An 18344-nucleotide genomic window follows, 5' to 3' on the forward strand; every position below is an offset into this window, starting at 1 on the left:
GAAGTTAAGAGCATTGTTATGGATTGTGAAATGGCAGGGATTATTTAGTGAAGGCCTTTTTGATGAGCTGAATGGAGTTCTGCCAGCCAGGGGTGAATGCGTACCCTCTTCCTCTCCTTACTGCCGGGTGGTGAAGAGGGCTGATCCCACATGATGACAAGTTATGTGCAGCATGCAGTTGATGACCAGAAACTTGGATACTCCCCACTCAAGGTTGTGCTGCAGAGCTCATCCGAAATGGGTCCTGGTGATGGAAGTATTGCTTGAACATGATGATTGTTTGCTTGTGGTGGCATCTTCTATTTGTAGACCCAGGTCCTGACAGGAGTTATATGCCATGCATGGAGGGGATAATCCTTGTCACCAAGTAGCCAGCCTGCAACTTCACAGCCTGGCTGAAATGAAAGCGGCACTGAGGACTATTGCACAGTGAAAAAGTCATGGTTACTACAAGATACTGGGTACAGACCCTCATGACGTGCTGCCTTTGATCAAAACAGGGTGGACTTTGAGGGACAGGAATCTCTTAAGATCATTAAATATTCCGGGCTTTTGGTAGAGAGCATGCAAGGCAATTTGGGTGCAACCTAATGCATAGTAGACACCCTGGGAAGTCTACTATGAGAGTACAGTTTAGTACTGTCTGGATCATATGAGTGCAGCTTGGTGCCCTCCGGAGAATGAGAGTGTAGTTTAGTACTCTCTAGACCATGAGATTGTGGTTTAGTATTCTCTGGACGATGAGAGTGTGGTTTAATGCTCACTGGACCACAAGAGTGCGGTTTAGTGCTTTCTGGACCATGAGAGTATGGTTTAGTGCTCTCTGGACCATGAGAGTGTGGTTTAATGCTCACTGGACCACAAGAGTGTGGTTTAGTGCTCTCTGGACCATGAGAGTGTGGTTTAATGCTCTCTGGGCCATGAGAGTGCAGTTTAATGCTCACTGGACCACGAGAGTGCGGTTTAGTGCTTTCTGGACCATGAGAGTATGGTTTAGTGCTCTCTGCACCATTAGAGAGCAGTTTAGTGTTCTCCGGACCTTTTTGATATCTGTAGGGAAGGGGATGTAGAAATGTCTCCTGAAGTAAAGACCTTTGGTTACCTTCCAAATACAACAATGGATTGCGTACTGGGACAACTGATGTCACTTGTTGCAATCAGACAGGAACTTGTGCCATAAAAAGTAACGGCCAGAAAGAGCTCAACAATAACAGGCAGTGCTGTTCATGACATAGCATGAGGCTCAAGTTATGGCTGCAGCAAGTGACATAGTTTGAGAGTAGCCTCCTTTGTGAAATGAAGGCTCCTCAGGTATGGTGGCAGCAGGAAGTGCTACTTGCACAATTCTCTTTGGATATGACCTCCTGAGCAGTTCCCTGCTGCTCTCTTCCTCTAGCAAGTTCTGCAAGAAACTTTCAAATAGGCACTGGTCAGGGGTACTTCCTGCCAATTAGCCTGATGTGTTGCTAGTTGAATGCAGCCAGTGGATAGCCAGATGCTGGGTCATACAAAACTGGAATGAGACATTAAACATCTTCACTCTTAAATTCTTCTGGCATTGCTCCAGGTACTACAAGCGGAGCCTAATCCAAGAGGGCGGGTTGTACACTTCTAACTGAAAAGTACACTTTGTGCCCAACATATCATTAGGAGGTAATTTAATTTAATGCTGTTGTTGCTTCATTTAATGTCCATAAATGTTCAATTAAGTTTCTAGGTCATAATGTTTGTATTTTCCTCCAACTCTCCCTTTGCCTTTCCTGGTGCTGTCCATGCACTGCTCTATCCCCAACACAGGATATTCTTCCTCCTCATTCCCAACTTCCTGAATTGCAGCATCCATAATCACCTCTGCCTTCCCCTGTCTTTTCTCTCAAAACCAGGATCCTCTCTTTGTGCCAGTTAATGATTTTCTGAGTGTTCCCAGCTCCTGAACTAGGACCAAATGCACTTTCTAGTGGAGAACAGAATTTGATTTGAAATATAGTTTATCCTGTATTATTCCACATTTATTGCTCTAAATTGGGAAAGATTTATTCTACACTTGTTGTCCAGAATGCTAACTTTGCATTCTTGATTTTTTTAAGAGAGACGTAAATAAGTAAAAGGTCAGTTGGTAGTTGGAACACAAATTTAATAGTCTTAAAACACACGCACAAAGAACAAGCATCTATTAAAAATGAGAACAGATGTGAATTGTATCTGCCTGTGGTTCATTTAATCACACTAAATCCAAGCAATGACTTAATATATTGCTACAAACTTACTTCAGATATACAATAATTAAATTTTTAGTAAGAGATCATCCATAATGCTCAATTTTTAAAACTGCGGACTAATTTGGTGTGAAAGGCTTAACATTTTTCTGTGCTTTTCTTTAACAGAGAGAACAACTACCACATCTGATTATTTGCTGCAAAACCTCCCGGGGAGGAAGGAAGCAGAAGGAACATTTGTGGTCTTGTTACTAAAAGGATGAAAATTATTGATGGCACCTAAAATCCTGTACTGTTCATGTGCCACACCAGCCTAGCCTCAGGCTGCCGGGGTTGCCTGGAGATTAAAGCCTCCCACTTCTGCAGGATGGTTTCTCCCTCAGCAATGCTGCTGTGGTGTCTCGGTCTGAACAAATTATTTCCCTTTCTCTAGGGAAAAAATTATACAAACAATCACCACAGGCTTGTGCCCAGGAGCATCAGCATCAAACTCGAACAATGACCAAATTAATTACTCTGGGGGCGTGAGAGAACAATATTAGATGTCAGTGTTGCTCTGATTACAATGAAGGGTGTTCTAGGAGGCGGCTAGAAGATGAAGTGGAGTTTTACCCCTTAGTTGCTGGGGAAGCTGACTGGGTGAATGACATCAAATTGAAACTGTTTAACCTAAAAGCACATAACAAAAATGCTGAATGTGGCAGTCTGCTGCTCAGAACTCATTGCATTACTAATCATAATTGTGCGTTTACAAGAAGTGCCTTCCTACAGTAATAGAGGGAAAGGGTTGTTTGCCTCTGCTTGACTCAAGACAGACTCCAAGGATGTGGGCTTCTTCTGGATATTTGACCTCATCCTTTCAGAATTATCATCTATCTTCCCATTACAGATTCAGCTGGTTCCTAATAAATGAAGTGCCTAGCTTCAAGAAAATGACAAATTAGTTCTAGATGAGATATCTCTCTAGACAATACATGCAAGTTTGGGAATTCAACATATTGAAATTGTGATGGGAGGAATGGGCTGATAATTGTTGCACAGCTCTGACAGGTGAATATTTACTGATGCTAACGAGCCATCACAAAATGGAATCCCTTCCAATAACTTGGATACTGGGGTAATTTCTCGGAGCTATTTTGTTGTCAGAGCTCCAGGAACAACACAAATCTCTTCCTATTGAGAATACATTTTTTTAATTCATTCATGGGATGTGGATCTCGCTGACTAGGTCAGCATTTATTGCCCACCCCTAATTTCCCTTGAGAATATTGTATGGCAAAATGGGATAATTCCACAATCCCTTGATCCCAGTGGAGAGCACACACACAGGGAGCACCAGTCAGAGAATTGGAGGCTACAATATTGTAGCCATCTCTTTTCCTCCTAATTCCTGTTGGTTTATTTCCCATTTAGGATTGAGTGTACAGCACTATTGGGAGTTTTTGAATTATGCTTAGTTTTAAGGGAAGCAGTTAATTTTTCATGTAAATATTCTGATGATGTAATTCCACAAGGTTTTCGTTACAAAATTTGGTAAAATCTAGGCATGAAATGTGAAGAGAAGAGTAGGAGGAGAGATAAGAGAAATTGTCTTTGACATCAAGAAGCATTCCCAACTGTGGCAAGTTGGTCAACAGGAAAATCCTTTAGTAGCTGATGGGCACAGGATGTAGTCATAGTTGTTAAAGGTTAATCATCTCAGCCCCAAGCCATTGATGCAGGAGTTCATCAATGACCTTCCCTCTTTCATAAGGTCAGGAATTGAGGCTGTTTGCTGACAAAGATAATATTCAACACAATTCACTGCTTTATTCTTGTGGAAGTGATCTGTACTAACCGCAGCAGGACCTGTACAACATGGGTGACAAATAGCATGTAACATCTGTGCCACCTATGTGCCATCTGGAAGTCAGATGATGGAGAGGCATTGAGGAATCAGGATGTGAGCCACTCATCATAAGGTAATCAGCGGCTGCCTTGCTCTTATTAGCAATGATGTTGATATGGCTGATGCAGTTCAGCTTCCAGTCAGGATGTTGATAATGGGGAATTTGGCAATAGTGGAGCCATTGAAGTTCAGAAGAAGTAATTGGGCCTTTTTTTTGTGCCAGACAATGACTATTTGCAGAATGTGACACAGATGTTTACCTGCTAGTGATCGCCCAAATTGTCCAGGTCCTACTGTTGCTTAAAGCTTCTTTATAAAATTTGAATGCACAAAGGCCCTTTTTGACTCCATTTCTCTGTTCTCACTTTGTGCCTGTAAATCATATCAGTCATGTACCATTCAACACAAGCATTCAAAAGAATAAAAACAGTTACAACATATACATTCAGTGCTCTGAGAAACTCGTCAAGTGAGACAACAAAAGGCATTCATTGAACCCCTGATTAATGTACATTACAGCTAGGATTATAATAGTAATCATCATTGTGACTAGCAGGTGTATACAGTTGAAATGATTTATATCAGGTAATAACAAGCTTTATGTTATTTATGCATGACTTCATCACTACAATAGTGAAGAATCACATGACTGCTAGTCTTGGCTCAATGATAGCACTCTTACTTCTGACCCAGAAAGTTGTGGGTTCAAGTCCTGTTGCAGAGACTAACACAAAAATCAAGGCATGCTCCACTACAGTACTGAAAGAGTGCTATAGGAGTGTACTGTTAGAGGTGCCATATTTCATTTGGTGTTAAGCTGAGGCTCCATTTGCCCTTGGAGGTAGATATAAAAGATCCTTTCGTATTATTCCTCCCTGGTGTTTTGGACAATATTTATCCTCAATCAACATCACAAAACAGGATATCTGGTTTGTTGTTTGTGGGAAATTGCTGTGCATAAATTGGTTGCCACGCTTCTTAGATTGTAACATTTTAAGATCATGTCATTGGCTGTAAGACTTCTTGGAACATCCTGAGATTGTGAAAGGTGAAAGCTGTTTTCAAACTCAACCTCCTTAAAATGTAATGGTTTTATACACAGGTGCTGAATGAGATTCCCCTCCTTTTGAAGCGAGTTTCCAAAGAGAAACTCAAATGTATTCACAAAACAAACAAATACATTGCAGAATTCATTACTTTCTCATAAAATAAAAAAATATTATATTGCTTCAATTTCTGTCATGTGGTATACATAATTTTTTTGATAAAGTATGAATTGAAAAAAAGTAATTAGATTAAATTAGTAAGTATATTTAAATGACTTTGTGATGTGTGTTGATCTTCCTGCTCATAACACTCAGGCCTATTTCCCCAATAGTCTCAGCACTATGAAAATTACATTAAAAACACACAAAATTTTTCAACCTCCGCTTATTCTATGTTGTGCTTTACTCGTTGTACAGTGTTGCTGTTTACGCAGTATAGTTTCTCTCAATGCTGTGTTTTATAGCATGTAAGATCTCATTATATTTTGCTACACTGTCTGGATTGTGTTTTTCCAGGCATGCAGTGCCTCCCTGTGTTGTATTTTATTCAGTGTACAATGTCCTTTTATATTGTGCATTACACAGTAGTGCCTTATATTGTTTACATAAGAAGATAAGAAATAGGAGCAGGAGTAAACCACATGGCCCATCAAACCTGCTCCATCATTCAACACGATCACGGCTGATCTTGGGCTTCAACTCAATTTTCCCACCTGCTCCCCAAATCCCCTAGTTCCCTGAGAGACCAAAAATCTGTCTATTCCAGCCTTAAATGTATTCCACGATGTTACATCCACAACCTTCCGCGATAGAGAATTTCAAGGACTCACAACCCTTTGAGTGAAGTCATTTCTCCACATCTCAGTCCTAAATGATTGGCCCCTTATCCTGAGACTATGCCCCCGTGTTTTAGATTTCCTGACCAATGGAAACAACCTCTCAGCATTCACCCTATCAAGCCCCTTCATATTTCTGATTGTAACACACCTTCATGAAGTAATAGTTTGACAAGTGTACACAAATCCATAACACCCATTTCAGCAGTTCCTTTTCTCCCATTTTTCCCCTTTAAATTTGTCCATCTCCTATGGAAGCCTCATTAGCATATGAAAGCTCATTAGCAAATGCAACTAACACAGGGGAGCTGTTATGATGACTTCTGCACCTTTTACACTGGAAACTACATTACTTCAACAGGCACTAGGTTGGTAAGCAGACAGCTCTATCCAGAAGTGAATTTAAAGCTGCAGGGAAAAAATATATATTCAGCAATTTTGAAGCTAGTTTTCCCTATTTTGGCTTTAATTCACAGTCAAAACTTTGTACCAATGTTTCTTTTTACAAAAATTGGCCAAAGCATCATTATTGGTATAATGAGTTCCCCAGCATGAGTTCCCTTACCTGAGAGGTGGGAAGAAGAAATACACCACAAAAGGATACTGGGAAGATCAGGCTGAGGGATGCTCCATGCCCATCTGCACACCAACCCTCTGCAGAGGTGACCAGGCCTCACTTTGCCAAATTGCTGCATGCAGAGAGCAACGTTAAACATAGGTTGTATTAGCCCATCCAACAGCATAAATGCATTATGCTAGATAGTCCTTCAGTGGTAATGACATGCTTTCAGTGGCACTGTTTGGAAGAGGGCAACTCAGGGTGACCATCAGCCAGCAGAACTTAATTGGCCACAGTTGCCAAGATGCAACCAATTTTACTTGCAAACATCAATTTTTAAAATTCATTCACAGGATGTGGGCTTTACTGGCTAGGCCAGCATTTATTGCCCATCGCCTAGTTGCCCTTGAGAAGGTGGTGGTGAGCTGCCTTCTTGAACCGCTGCAGTCCATGTGGTGTAGGTTCACCCACAGTGCTGTTAGGGAGCGAGTTCCAGGATTTTGACCCAGCGACAGTGAAGGAACGGCCGATATATTTCCAAGTCAGGATGGTGAATTACTTGGAGGGGAAGTTGCAGGTGGTGGTGTTCCCATGTACCTACTGCCCTTGTCCTTCTAGGTGGTAGTGGTCATGGGTTTGGAAGGTGCTGTCAAAGGAGCCTTGGTGAATTCCTGCAATGTATCTTGTAGAGGTAGTACACACTGTTGCTACTCTGCATCGGTGGTGGAGGGAGTGAATGTTTGTGGATGTGGTGCCAATCAAACAGACTGCTTTGTTCTGGACAATGTCCAGCTTCTTGAGTGTTGTGGAAGCTGCACTCATCCAGGCAAGTGGAGAGTATCACACTCCTGACTTGTGCCTTGTAGATGGTGGACAGGTTTTGGGGAATCAGGAGGTGAGTTACTCGTCGCACGATTCCTAGCCTCTGGCCTGCTTTTGTAGCCACAGTGTTTAAATGGATAGTCCAGCTCAGTTTCTGGCCAATGGTAACCCCCAGGATGTTGATAGTGGGGGATTCAGTGATGGTAATGCCATTGAACATCTTGTTGGAGATGGTCATTGTCTGACACTTGTATGGTGCAAATGTTACTTGCCACTTGTCAGCCCAAGCCTGGATATTGTCCAGGTCTTGCTGCATTTGGACATGGATTGCTTCAGTATCTGACGAGTCACTAATGTGCTGATCATTATGCAATCATTAGCAAACATCCCCACTTCTGACCTTATGATGGAAGGACGGTCATTGTTGAAGCAACTGAAGATAGTTGGGCCGAGGACACTACCCTGAGGCATTCCTGCTTAACATGCTTACTGAGGCAAACTGTCCTTACAGGACCATTGTCTTAAAAGCAGGAGACACTGGATTGCTTAAAGGCATCTTCTGCAAACAGAGCCCTGACAGATCTAGTGACAGCACTGGCTAACTGTAATGTCAAGCTGCCTCTATTCCTTTCAGACATGCTTCAATGCACACTAATGGTGATGATGCTGTGTTGTGGCACAAGAGGGCGGCTCTCTTTACCACCTCATGGAGCTCATCAGTCACTGTCAAGGAGGCATTGGTAATGGGCTGTTCTGCCACTTGCCTCCAGACCTCATTTTTGCCTGTGACTTCTTAGTTTCCTGCTTTGTTAGCCCTGTTGGAAGCTACTAATTAATTGATGTGCCTTTTGAGCCTTTCTGAAGGGTTTCAGAAAAATGATGACATACCCTTTTAATCGTCCCCTGTTCTTTAAATTTCACTTTCTGACACTTTTCTACTCCCACCTTTAGTGTGTTCTAATTATCCATGGCCACACCTGTATTTGTGAATAATTATGCAAGTTAAAAAGACTTGCATTTACATAGTAATTTTCATGATCTCAGGATATCCCAAAGAAATTTAGAACCAATAAAATAGTTTTGAAGTGTAGTCACTGTTGGTAATGTAGGAAAGCAGCAGTCAATTAAGTGCACAGCAAGCTCCCACAAACAACAATGTCATAGGGGACAATTTTCTCCCCGTTGGGTGGGCTGGTCGGGACAGGGAGCCAATTAAGGCCGGCCCAGCGTGACCCGTGCTCAGAAGTGCTCAGCGCAGGTCTGTGCCTCAGGGAGATTAATTTCATAATATGAACTTTAAATAAAGAACCTAAAAAATCATTTACACATTTCCCCTCACATGAGCTGGGACACTTTTTTGAAATGTTCCAGGAATATTCATTAATGTTATAAACCCTTCATGAAACCTCATCCCGCCCATGGATGAGGTTTCATGAAAAATGCGAAGGCCGCTTGGGCTCTTCACCTGCCCACCAGCCTTAAGGTTGGACGGGTAGCTTTCTCAATTGTCTTCATTGTTTGATTAATGGCTTTAACAGGCCTTTAACAATTCGGCGGGTGCGCAGCCAACTCCAGTGCACTTCTGCTGAACAGAAGATCGGATTGACGCGAAGTCATGTCGGGACACATGCTCAATGTCACCGCGTGCCATATTATGCGTTGGCATGTGGTGCCCAACCCCGTGCTCCGAATAGAAGATTCTGCCCATAATGGCCAGATAAATCTGTTTTTAGTGATGTTAATTGAGAATAACTATTGGCCAGAACACCAAGGATAACTCCCCTCCTTTTCTTCAACATAGTACCAGGGCATTTCTTATGCCCACTTGAAGTTTAATGTCTCATCCAAAGGATGGCATCTCTGACAGTGCAGCACTCACCCAAGTACTGCAATGGAGTGTCAGTCTTGATTTTTATGCTGAGGCCTGGGAGTGGGACTTGAACATACAACTTTCTGACTCGGAGGCAAGTGTCACCACCTGAGCCACAGCTGACACTGAAATAGCAATGACTCAGAAAACCTGATTATCCTTCGATCTGCTTATAGCAATGGACAAAAAGTCAAGCCAGTATCTCATGGATACTTACAGCACGGAAGGAGGCCATTCAGCCCATCGTGTCCACACTGGTCAACAAAGAACTAACTATACTAATCTCATTTTCCAGCACTTGGCCCCATAGCCCTGGAGGCTATGACAACACATCTCCTTTGTCTTGCACTCAGTATTGCCTTCATTCTGTTGATTTTTTAAAGCCATTTATATGCTATTTTACATTCGTTATTTCAACTTTATCTGACTTCTCTACTGAACTATAAATGTTCAAAGGAAACTGACATTTCCCTTCTACTGATGAACAACACTTCACCTCCACATGGCTGCCTATGCCTACTCCTTCATTACTCTGTCATTCAGATGAACAAGCTCATCGCCATTTTCTGGCAGCGTTAAAGGCACAAAACACACTTGGAACCCAGCATTTATTTTCTCATTATTGATCAACCCATTTTCCACAGGGTGATGTTCTATCAGATCTCTCATTCAGCACAATAAATACAAGAAACTTCACTGAGTAGAATTATTCAGTCCATTGCCAAGTGCTTTGCACACCTCCTGTCAGCCCACCTTTCTCTGGCAACACAGGAGTAATTCAAGTCCATTCATGTACTAAACAGTCCATTACAAACTGTCATAGTAGCAGACAAATTAAACTGTGCCAATATACAAAGGCAACACAGTACTGTAAGTGAGAACTAGTGTTTGCTTTCTGCATTCATTTATAATTCATTTTGCAGCTAATCCAGGAAATTCTGGCAACATTTACTAATTTAATTGAAAGGAGAACATTCTAAGAGATAGCAAGAAGCAACAGATAACAAATGGTGGTTTGGTCTGTGTGACATTCTCAAGACCATCGGTGTTGCAGATGATCCTGGCCATGTACATGCACAGCCTGAAAATTAATTTGTGTGATATACTCAAGTAATCTTAATGATATTCTAACACTCTATCACCCTATTTAATGGCTTATGAAGACACACTCAGTGCTGAGGCCTCAATTATTTATGACCTATATTAATGACTTGGTTGAAGGGACCAAGTCCATTGTAGCCAAATTTGCTGCTGATGCGAAGATAGGTAGGAAACCAAGTTGTGAGGAGGATACAAAGATCCTGCAAAGGGATACAGATAGGTTAAGTGAGTGGGCAACAATTTGAAGGTGGATTAAAATGTGGGAAAATGTGAGGTTGTCCACTTTGGAAGGAAGAATAGAAAAGCAGCATATTATTCAAATGGAGAGATATTACAGAACTCTGAGGCACAGAAGAATCTGGATGTCCTGGTACATGAATTGCAAAGGATTGGATTTTCGCTAAGTTGGGATGACTCAGGAGCCCTATAAAGATGATGGGCATGTGCCGATTCAGGGATTCCTGACCCCATTCCCGGGCCTTCTGATTTTCGGCCTTTTAAGGGTGCAGGCTGGTTCAGGTTGTGAGCCCACACCCTGCACTCCTGACCTGCCCGGCTCCATTGTGAGGATAGGCATGTCCTAGTCCTCCATAATTTTCAGAGTTGGGTCAGCTTTTCAAAGAATCGTGGTTCATGGCACCTCAGCGGTATGTTCAAAAGCCCCTCCTCTTGCCCTCCATGCCAAAGTATGGCCCCCACCCACCCCCAATGGCTGTTTATGCCCAAAATGCCAATGTATGCCCCTAAACAAGCCCTTGGGCCCTAATGCCCCCATGCCGAGTTATATCCTCACTCACCCCTCATGGCTCATCATGCCACCCCCCCCAATGCCAAGCTATGGCACCTCCATGCCCATTCACCAAATATAGACTGTACAGAAGCAATGAACCCTTTAGTGGCAATGGTGTGTGTAAGATAAGCTTTAAAAAAGTCATTGATAACTTTCCACTTTGTTTAAAAAAATCCATTTTATTACAGCCCAATAAAGGTGTCAATCATCCAGACCCTTTAAAGTATCAATAGCTGAAATTACAAGCATTTGAAACCTCTTTATCTTGTGTAAATAATCAGAGATCCAGAACTGTCAATCAAACTATGTTTTCCCTGGGGCTCAGGTGTTTCAACAGGCTAATAGATTTCTGGTCTTTCAGCCAAGTCTCATTATATATTCTTAGCTGAGAGCCCAGATATGGATGAGAAATGGGTAGTGTGTGGAAGCTGAGCTAGTGTGAGGGATGAGGGCTGGAGGGCGATTCTGTTTTTATTTTAACTGGGTTAACATCCCACAACACTGAGGTGGGCCTTTTACACAGCCCGCCTGGGCACCTAGCAGCCTCTGTGGGTGCCTCCGAAATTTTTCCCAGCTCGGCTGGCCTGAATGCAGCCTTCACCTATCCCCTCACACTGAATATCCCATCCTTGCAGGAACTTTCTTGCAAAGCAGATGGCCGAGCCAGAAATTTTCCAGATTTAAAAAAAATTCTATCACAGGATGTGGGCATCTCAAGGGCATTTCTATTGCCTGCCCTAATTGCCCTTGAGAAGGTCATGGTGAGCTGCCTTCTTGAACTGCTCCAGTTCATATGGTGTAGGTACATCCACAGCGCTGATAGGCAGAGAGTTCCAGGATTTTGACCCAGTGACAGTGAAGGAACAGCGATATAATTCCAGGTCAGGATGGTTAGTGACTTGGAGCTGGTGGTATACCCATGCACCTGCTGCCTCGTCCTTCTAAATGGTACAGGTCATGGGTTTGCAAGGTGCTGTTGAAGCAGCCTTGGGAGTTGCTGCAGTGCATCCTGTAGATGGTACACCCTGCTGCTACTGTGCGTCGGTGGTGGAGGGAGTTAATGTTGAAAGTGGTGGATAGGGTGCCAATCAAGCGGGCTGTTTTGTTCTGGATGCTATTGAGCTTCTTGAGCGTTGTTGAAGCTGCACTCATCCAGCAAGTGGCATCACACTCCTGACTTATGCCTTGTAGATGGTGGACAGGCTTTGGGGAGTCAGGAGGTGAATTACTCTCTGCAGAATTCCCAGCCTCTAATCTCTTGTAGCCACAGTATTTATGTGACTGGTCCAGTTCAGTTTCTGGTTAATAGTAAGCCAGAGGATGTTGATAGTGGGGGATTCAGTGATGGTAGTGCCATTGAACATGAAGGGGAAGTGATTAGATTCTCTTTTGTTGGAAATGGTCATCACCAGGCACTTGGCCTTGATGTCAAGGGCAGTCACTCTTACCTCACTTCTGGAGTTCAGCTGTTTTGTCCATGTTTGGGCTAAGGCTGATTATGTGCCAATTGATGGCACTGTTGATGACCCCTTCCATCGCTTTAATGAAGATCGAGAGTAGGCTGATGATATGGTAATTGGCCAGGTTGGATTGTCCTGCTTTTTGTGGACAGGACATACCAGGGCAGTTTTCCACATAGCCGGGTAGATGCCAGTGTTGTAGCTGTACTGGAACAGCTTGGCTGAGGGCACAACTAGTTCTTGAGCACATGTCTTCAGTACTATTGCTGAAATGTTGTCAGGGCCCATAGCCTTTGCAGTATCCAGTGCCTCCAGCCATTTCTTGATATCACGCAGAGTGAATTGAATTGGCTGAAGACTGGCATCTGTGATGCTGGGTACCTCTGGAGGAGGCCAAGATGGATCATCCACTAAGCACTTCTGGTTGAAGATTGTTGCAAATGCTTCAGTGTTGTCCTTTGCACTGATGTGCTGGGCTCCCATCACTGAGGATGGGGATATTTGTGGAGCTTCCTCCTCCAGGGTGTACCATCTACAGGATGCACTGCAGCAACTCCCAAGGCTGCTTCAACAGCACCTTGCAAACCCATGACCTGTACCATTTAGAAGGACGAGGCAGCAGGTGCATGGGTATACCACCAGCTCCAAGTCACTAACCATCCTGACCTGGAATTATATCGCTGTTCCTTCACTGTCACTGGGTCAAAATCCTGGAACTCTCTGCCTATCAGCGCTGTGGATGTACCTACACCATATGAACTGGAGCAGTTCAAGAAGGCAGCTCACCATGACCTTCTCAAGGGCAATTAGGGCAGGCATTAGAAATGCCCTTGAGATGCCCACATCCCGTGATAGTATTTAATTGTCCACCATCATTTACGACTGGATATTGCAGGAATGCAGAGCTTAGATCTGATCCATTTGTTGTGAGTTTCCTTGCAGTGTATCACATGCTGCTTATGCTGTTTGGCACACAAGTAGTCCTGTGTTGAAGATTCACCAGGTTAACATCTCATTTTTAGGTATGCCTGATGCTGCTCCTGGCATGACCTCCTGCATTCTCCATAGAACCAAGGTTGATCCACTGGCTTGGCGTTAATGGTGGAGTGTTGTTGCTGTATATAATTCTGCTGCTGCTGATGGCCTACAGCACTTCACGGATGCCCAGTTTTGAGTTGTTAGATTTGTTCAAAGTCTATCCCATTTAGCACGGCGGTAGTGCCACACAACACGATGGAGGAAATCTTCAATGTGAAGTTGGGACTTCATCTCCACAAGGACTGTATGGTGGTCACCCCTACCAGTCACATGGGAACACCACCACCTGGAAATTCCCCTCCAAGCTACTCACCATCCTGACTTGGAAATATATCGCTGTTCCTTCACTGTAGCTGTGTCAAAATCCTGGAGCTCCCTCCCTAACAGCACTGTGGATGTACCTACACCACATGGACTGCAGCAGTTCAAGGCAGCAGCTCACCACCACTTCCTCAAGGGGAATTAGGGATGGGCAGTAAATGCTGCTTAGGCAGTGAAGCCCACATCCCTTGAATGAATATAAAAGTAATACTGTCATTGAGAGATGCATCTGTGAGTGGTAGAATTGGGAGGATGAGATCCTCATACTCCCCTCTCGCGGGTAGACATCCAGGCCATTAACCTGTCTTTTCAGACAGATGTCCACAGACATCTGTCCACAGATGTCCACAGACCTAAGTGCTTCGATTTACAGCAATTGATTTTTTTTTTCCTTTCCAAATCTCTTTTTAAACTCAAAGGCTGTTTCTGAACAAGTTAAATCAGACGCACAAATAATTATGTACCTTTTTCAAACCAGACTTGGTAATAGCAGCTTTCATTATCTGGGAAAAGAAAAGTCAATAGTCAGTTGCGGATTCAATCTCAGAACTCCAACTCTAAGCGAAGGGCCAAAAGACAAAATATTGACTCATATTTTTTCCTGTTAATGTTTATGGACTTGCTGTGCATTTCCAGCATTTGCAGCTACTTTTTAATCTCAAGATTTGTTGCCTGTTTAATCATCTATATTCTTACTGCTGCTTGTAGCTACTCCTACCGGGAGATCTGCTGTCATGTTATGTCACGCTCATCTGTCTTGCACCATCCGCACACATCCACCGCAGCTCCTCTGCAACCGATCTGTGATGTCCGTCATCCAACTACATATAGGTCAACCCCTCTTTAAATAATGGGTCGCTCATTTAAGACAGAGATGAGGAGAAACTTTTTCTCTCAGAGCGCAGCGAGTCTTTGGAACTCCCTTCCTCAAAAGGCGACAAAAGTAGTCTTTGAATATTTTTAAGGCAGAGCTAGATAGATTCCTAATTAACAAGGGGATGAAAGATTATCGAGGGTAGGCAGGGATGTGGGGTTGAGGTTACAATCAGATCAGCCATGATCTTATTGAATGGCACAGCAGGCTCGAGGGGCCAAATGGCCTGGTCCTGTTCCTAATTCATATATTCATATGTACATAGGTTTGTATGTCCTTTCTGCTGCCCTCAACTTTGCCCTCTAGAGGAGATCGCTATAGGTTTTCAGCTCTGACCAAATGGCTGAAATACTGACAGTTTCTTTTCTGGATGTCCCTTTTTAAGAGTTCTTTTCGCACCTGCTATATCAAGCATCTCTGCATTTGTCTTATGGTCTGTATATGGAATTTTTAGCATATTTCTTAGCATCTCCATTTCAAAAGCCTCTATTTCCTTCCACAGATCTTTATTTTTTGTCCAGGTTTCTGACGCATACAGGAAAGTGGATAGAATGTCGCTTGTGAGTTTTTTCCATTGTTACAAACTTGAGTTTTCTTGTTAACATGTCCTTCATCTTCCCAAATAGTAAATAAATAATCTTAATAAAGATAGTGAAATATGGTTGCAAAATCTAACCATCATTTTAACAGAACATGAGATACTATAATGCCCACCCAAAAAAAGATATCGATATTCAGTAAAAGAATAGCTTGATAGACATAAAATCAGTGCGAGAAAAGATAATGATGCTCCCAAACTTTGCAAGAAATATTAAGAACTGCTCTATTAAAAATGAGAAAGCAGCTGTGTGAACAAGTGATGGAACCACAGAATCATCAGAAGCAGGAGCCTTGTGTCAGACCAGGCTACCGGAAGGTACTGAGAGGCTATGTGGCATGAACTTACTCAGGGGCAGAGCTGCAGGAGTGTGCTGAAGAACTAGGCCGCACAAGTGTACCAAGGAGCTAAGTTGCATGAACATATTCAGGGGCAGATCTGCAGGGACTCAGCAAGCAGTTGAGCTGCACCATTCCAATCGGTAGGCAAGCGACACAAAACTGCGGAGTCTGGCATGAGAGTAGAAGTAGCACCTGGTATGGAATTTTTAAACAACCTAGGATTGAGATCCAGTGGTCGGAAACAGATCATTACTTAAATAATAAAAAATAACAAAAATCCTTTCTCCTCATATGCAGTTTCAAGTTTAAGTCTCTCTTTAGAATAAGGTGACCCTATGAAGGTTAGTCTCAGCCTCAAAGTCTATTTTCCAGGCAAATGACACAAAGTAACATAGTGCGGAATCATCCCAGATTTATAGTAAGTGCGGTAGCAGGTGTGAAGAAAGTCATTTTATCCACTGGCCGCAATGGTGGGTTTTCGGGTGTATTGTCCCATTTCCGGCACGTGCTGCCTCATTCATAATGCATGCACGGGAAACACTCAGGATTGCTGGCGGGGCGGCCTCTGATTCGCCTGCCCTGTCATCACCGCCGTCACTTCAGGCCTTCAATAATCCAGGCACCGTATTTAAAGGCTGCCCATGCACAGAGCTAGAACTCACAAAGGGATTGAAAGCTGCTGCAAAGATATGGCTGCCAAAGGGAGGAAACATGCTGACCCCAAATTTAACGACGCCTCCCGCGGGTGCTCACTGGGCGCAGTGGAGGCACACCGTGAAGTCCTCTACCCCCACTCTGGGCGAAGACCAGCAAGCAAGGTCACGAATCCAGCATGGGAGATGGTGGCAGAGGTGGTGAGCATCAGTGCCCTGCAAAAAAGGACAGCCACCCAGTGACAAAAGAGGATGAATGATCTCCTCCGTTCCACCGGGGTAAGTCACTCTTCTTATCACTCTCAACTCACACAGTCACAAGCCCATCACATATCCAGAGGGCCCTTGCTCACTGCCAGTTCAAGGGACATCACCATTCAGTCTCTCACACTCACCTTTATCTGCCCTGCGGATCGTGTCCTCATCTCATCCATGGCACTATTCACCACCCACACATGCCAGGCATCCTTCTTATCTGGCCTGGCAGGGTCCTGCTTACACTCTCCCCATTGTCTTCATGCAGGACAAGCTGGAACACAACAAAAGGGAGAGGTCGCAGACTGGTGGAGGAATTCTCGACATCAGGGTCCTCATAGTCTTTGAAAATAGAGTCATCCAGCTGGCCAGCAACAGTCTGAACCATTCCTGTGCTGACAGTGAAGTTGGTGGTGCTCAACCAACTGAGGATCCAGCAGTGCAACATCCATCAGACAACCATGCTGTGATTGAGTTCCCTGTTCCGCAGTCCCCTGCCATACACTAATTATCTCTCCATGCTTTTGCAGGCACATGTGGGAAGCAGCTAAGGGGGTCTAGGAGCCAGGCACTTTCATGCTTTTGCATTGCTTGAGTGGGAAGAATAGCTTCAGAGGCCAGACTCTGAGCATGTCAATGGAGCTGCAGGTCTTAGCTGCAGAAGAATGCTCACTTTTGACAAGCTTTTCCAAGTGCGTGGCTGCTTCGCTCACCTCCATCCCTCCCCACCCCAGGCATGTGCTCAAGTATTTCCTTGCACATGACCTCCCCCCCAACCCCCACCCCCCCCTCCCCACCCCCACACCCTCACCCAGCCTGACCCCCGCAACAGCCTTTGCCCCGGCACCGAACTGAAAGCCAACCAGGAAAAAGCAACTTGTCTGTGGCCTCCATGAGTGTGTGACACCCCCTCCTTGGTGTCCTATGGGTGAAGTTCACAAATGCTGTGCAAGATTGTGCGCACTCGCCTCCAAGTTCCACTCTAAGTTCAGGCCGCCAGGTGCACGCCTTTTAAAGGCAGTCATGAAGCGCGCTGTCCTGGAGTCACACTGTAAATTTGACATAGACGGGTGATTCCGGCAAGCAGCACTTATAATGAGATTCCAAAGTATTGAAATTAGTTCCCCGATATGCAGCGGTGGGAAACACGGCCCTCCATTGATGGATGGAGCAGACGATTGCCAATTGGTTTCACGATGGTGTGAAATTGTCCAAACGGGCAAGTGCAGATGAGGTAGAAGTTAAGCCATGTTCTCATTGAATGACAAAGCAAGTTCAAAGGGCTGTATGGCCTACTCTTGTTTTATGTTATTATAAGTCTTGAGAACAGAGTATAAAAATGGAGGCACACTAGTGGGATATATGTTGTTTATTTATTGGCACGTAGAACCTTGTGAGACAGCTCATTGCATAAATGCAGAGCTACAAAAGACAATACGATGATTTTATTCTCAAAATACATGAGGGTGCCCCATCATATTTGTTTGATGTTACGTATTCTGCAACCTCTTAATAGTACAAAGTTCTGAGCAGAGCGCTTTCTGCGTTACAATGATAAGATGTGTGCTCTAGCTGCAACATTCAGGAGACAAGGCCCAAATATGTCACGTACATGAGTGAAAATGCATAGCAAGACAATTTTAATTGAAAGGAAATAGATAACTAAGAACAGGGAA

This window comes from Carcharodon carcharias, chromosome 7 (assembly GCF_017639515.1).
Source record: "Carcharodon carcharias isolate sCarCar2 chromosome 7, sCarCar2.pri, whole genome shotgun sequence".
Lineage (NCBI taxonomy): Eukaryota > Metazoa > Chordata > Chondrichthyes > Lamniformes > Lamnidae > Carcharodon > Carcharodon carcharias.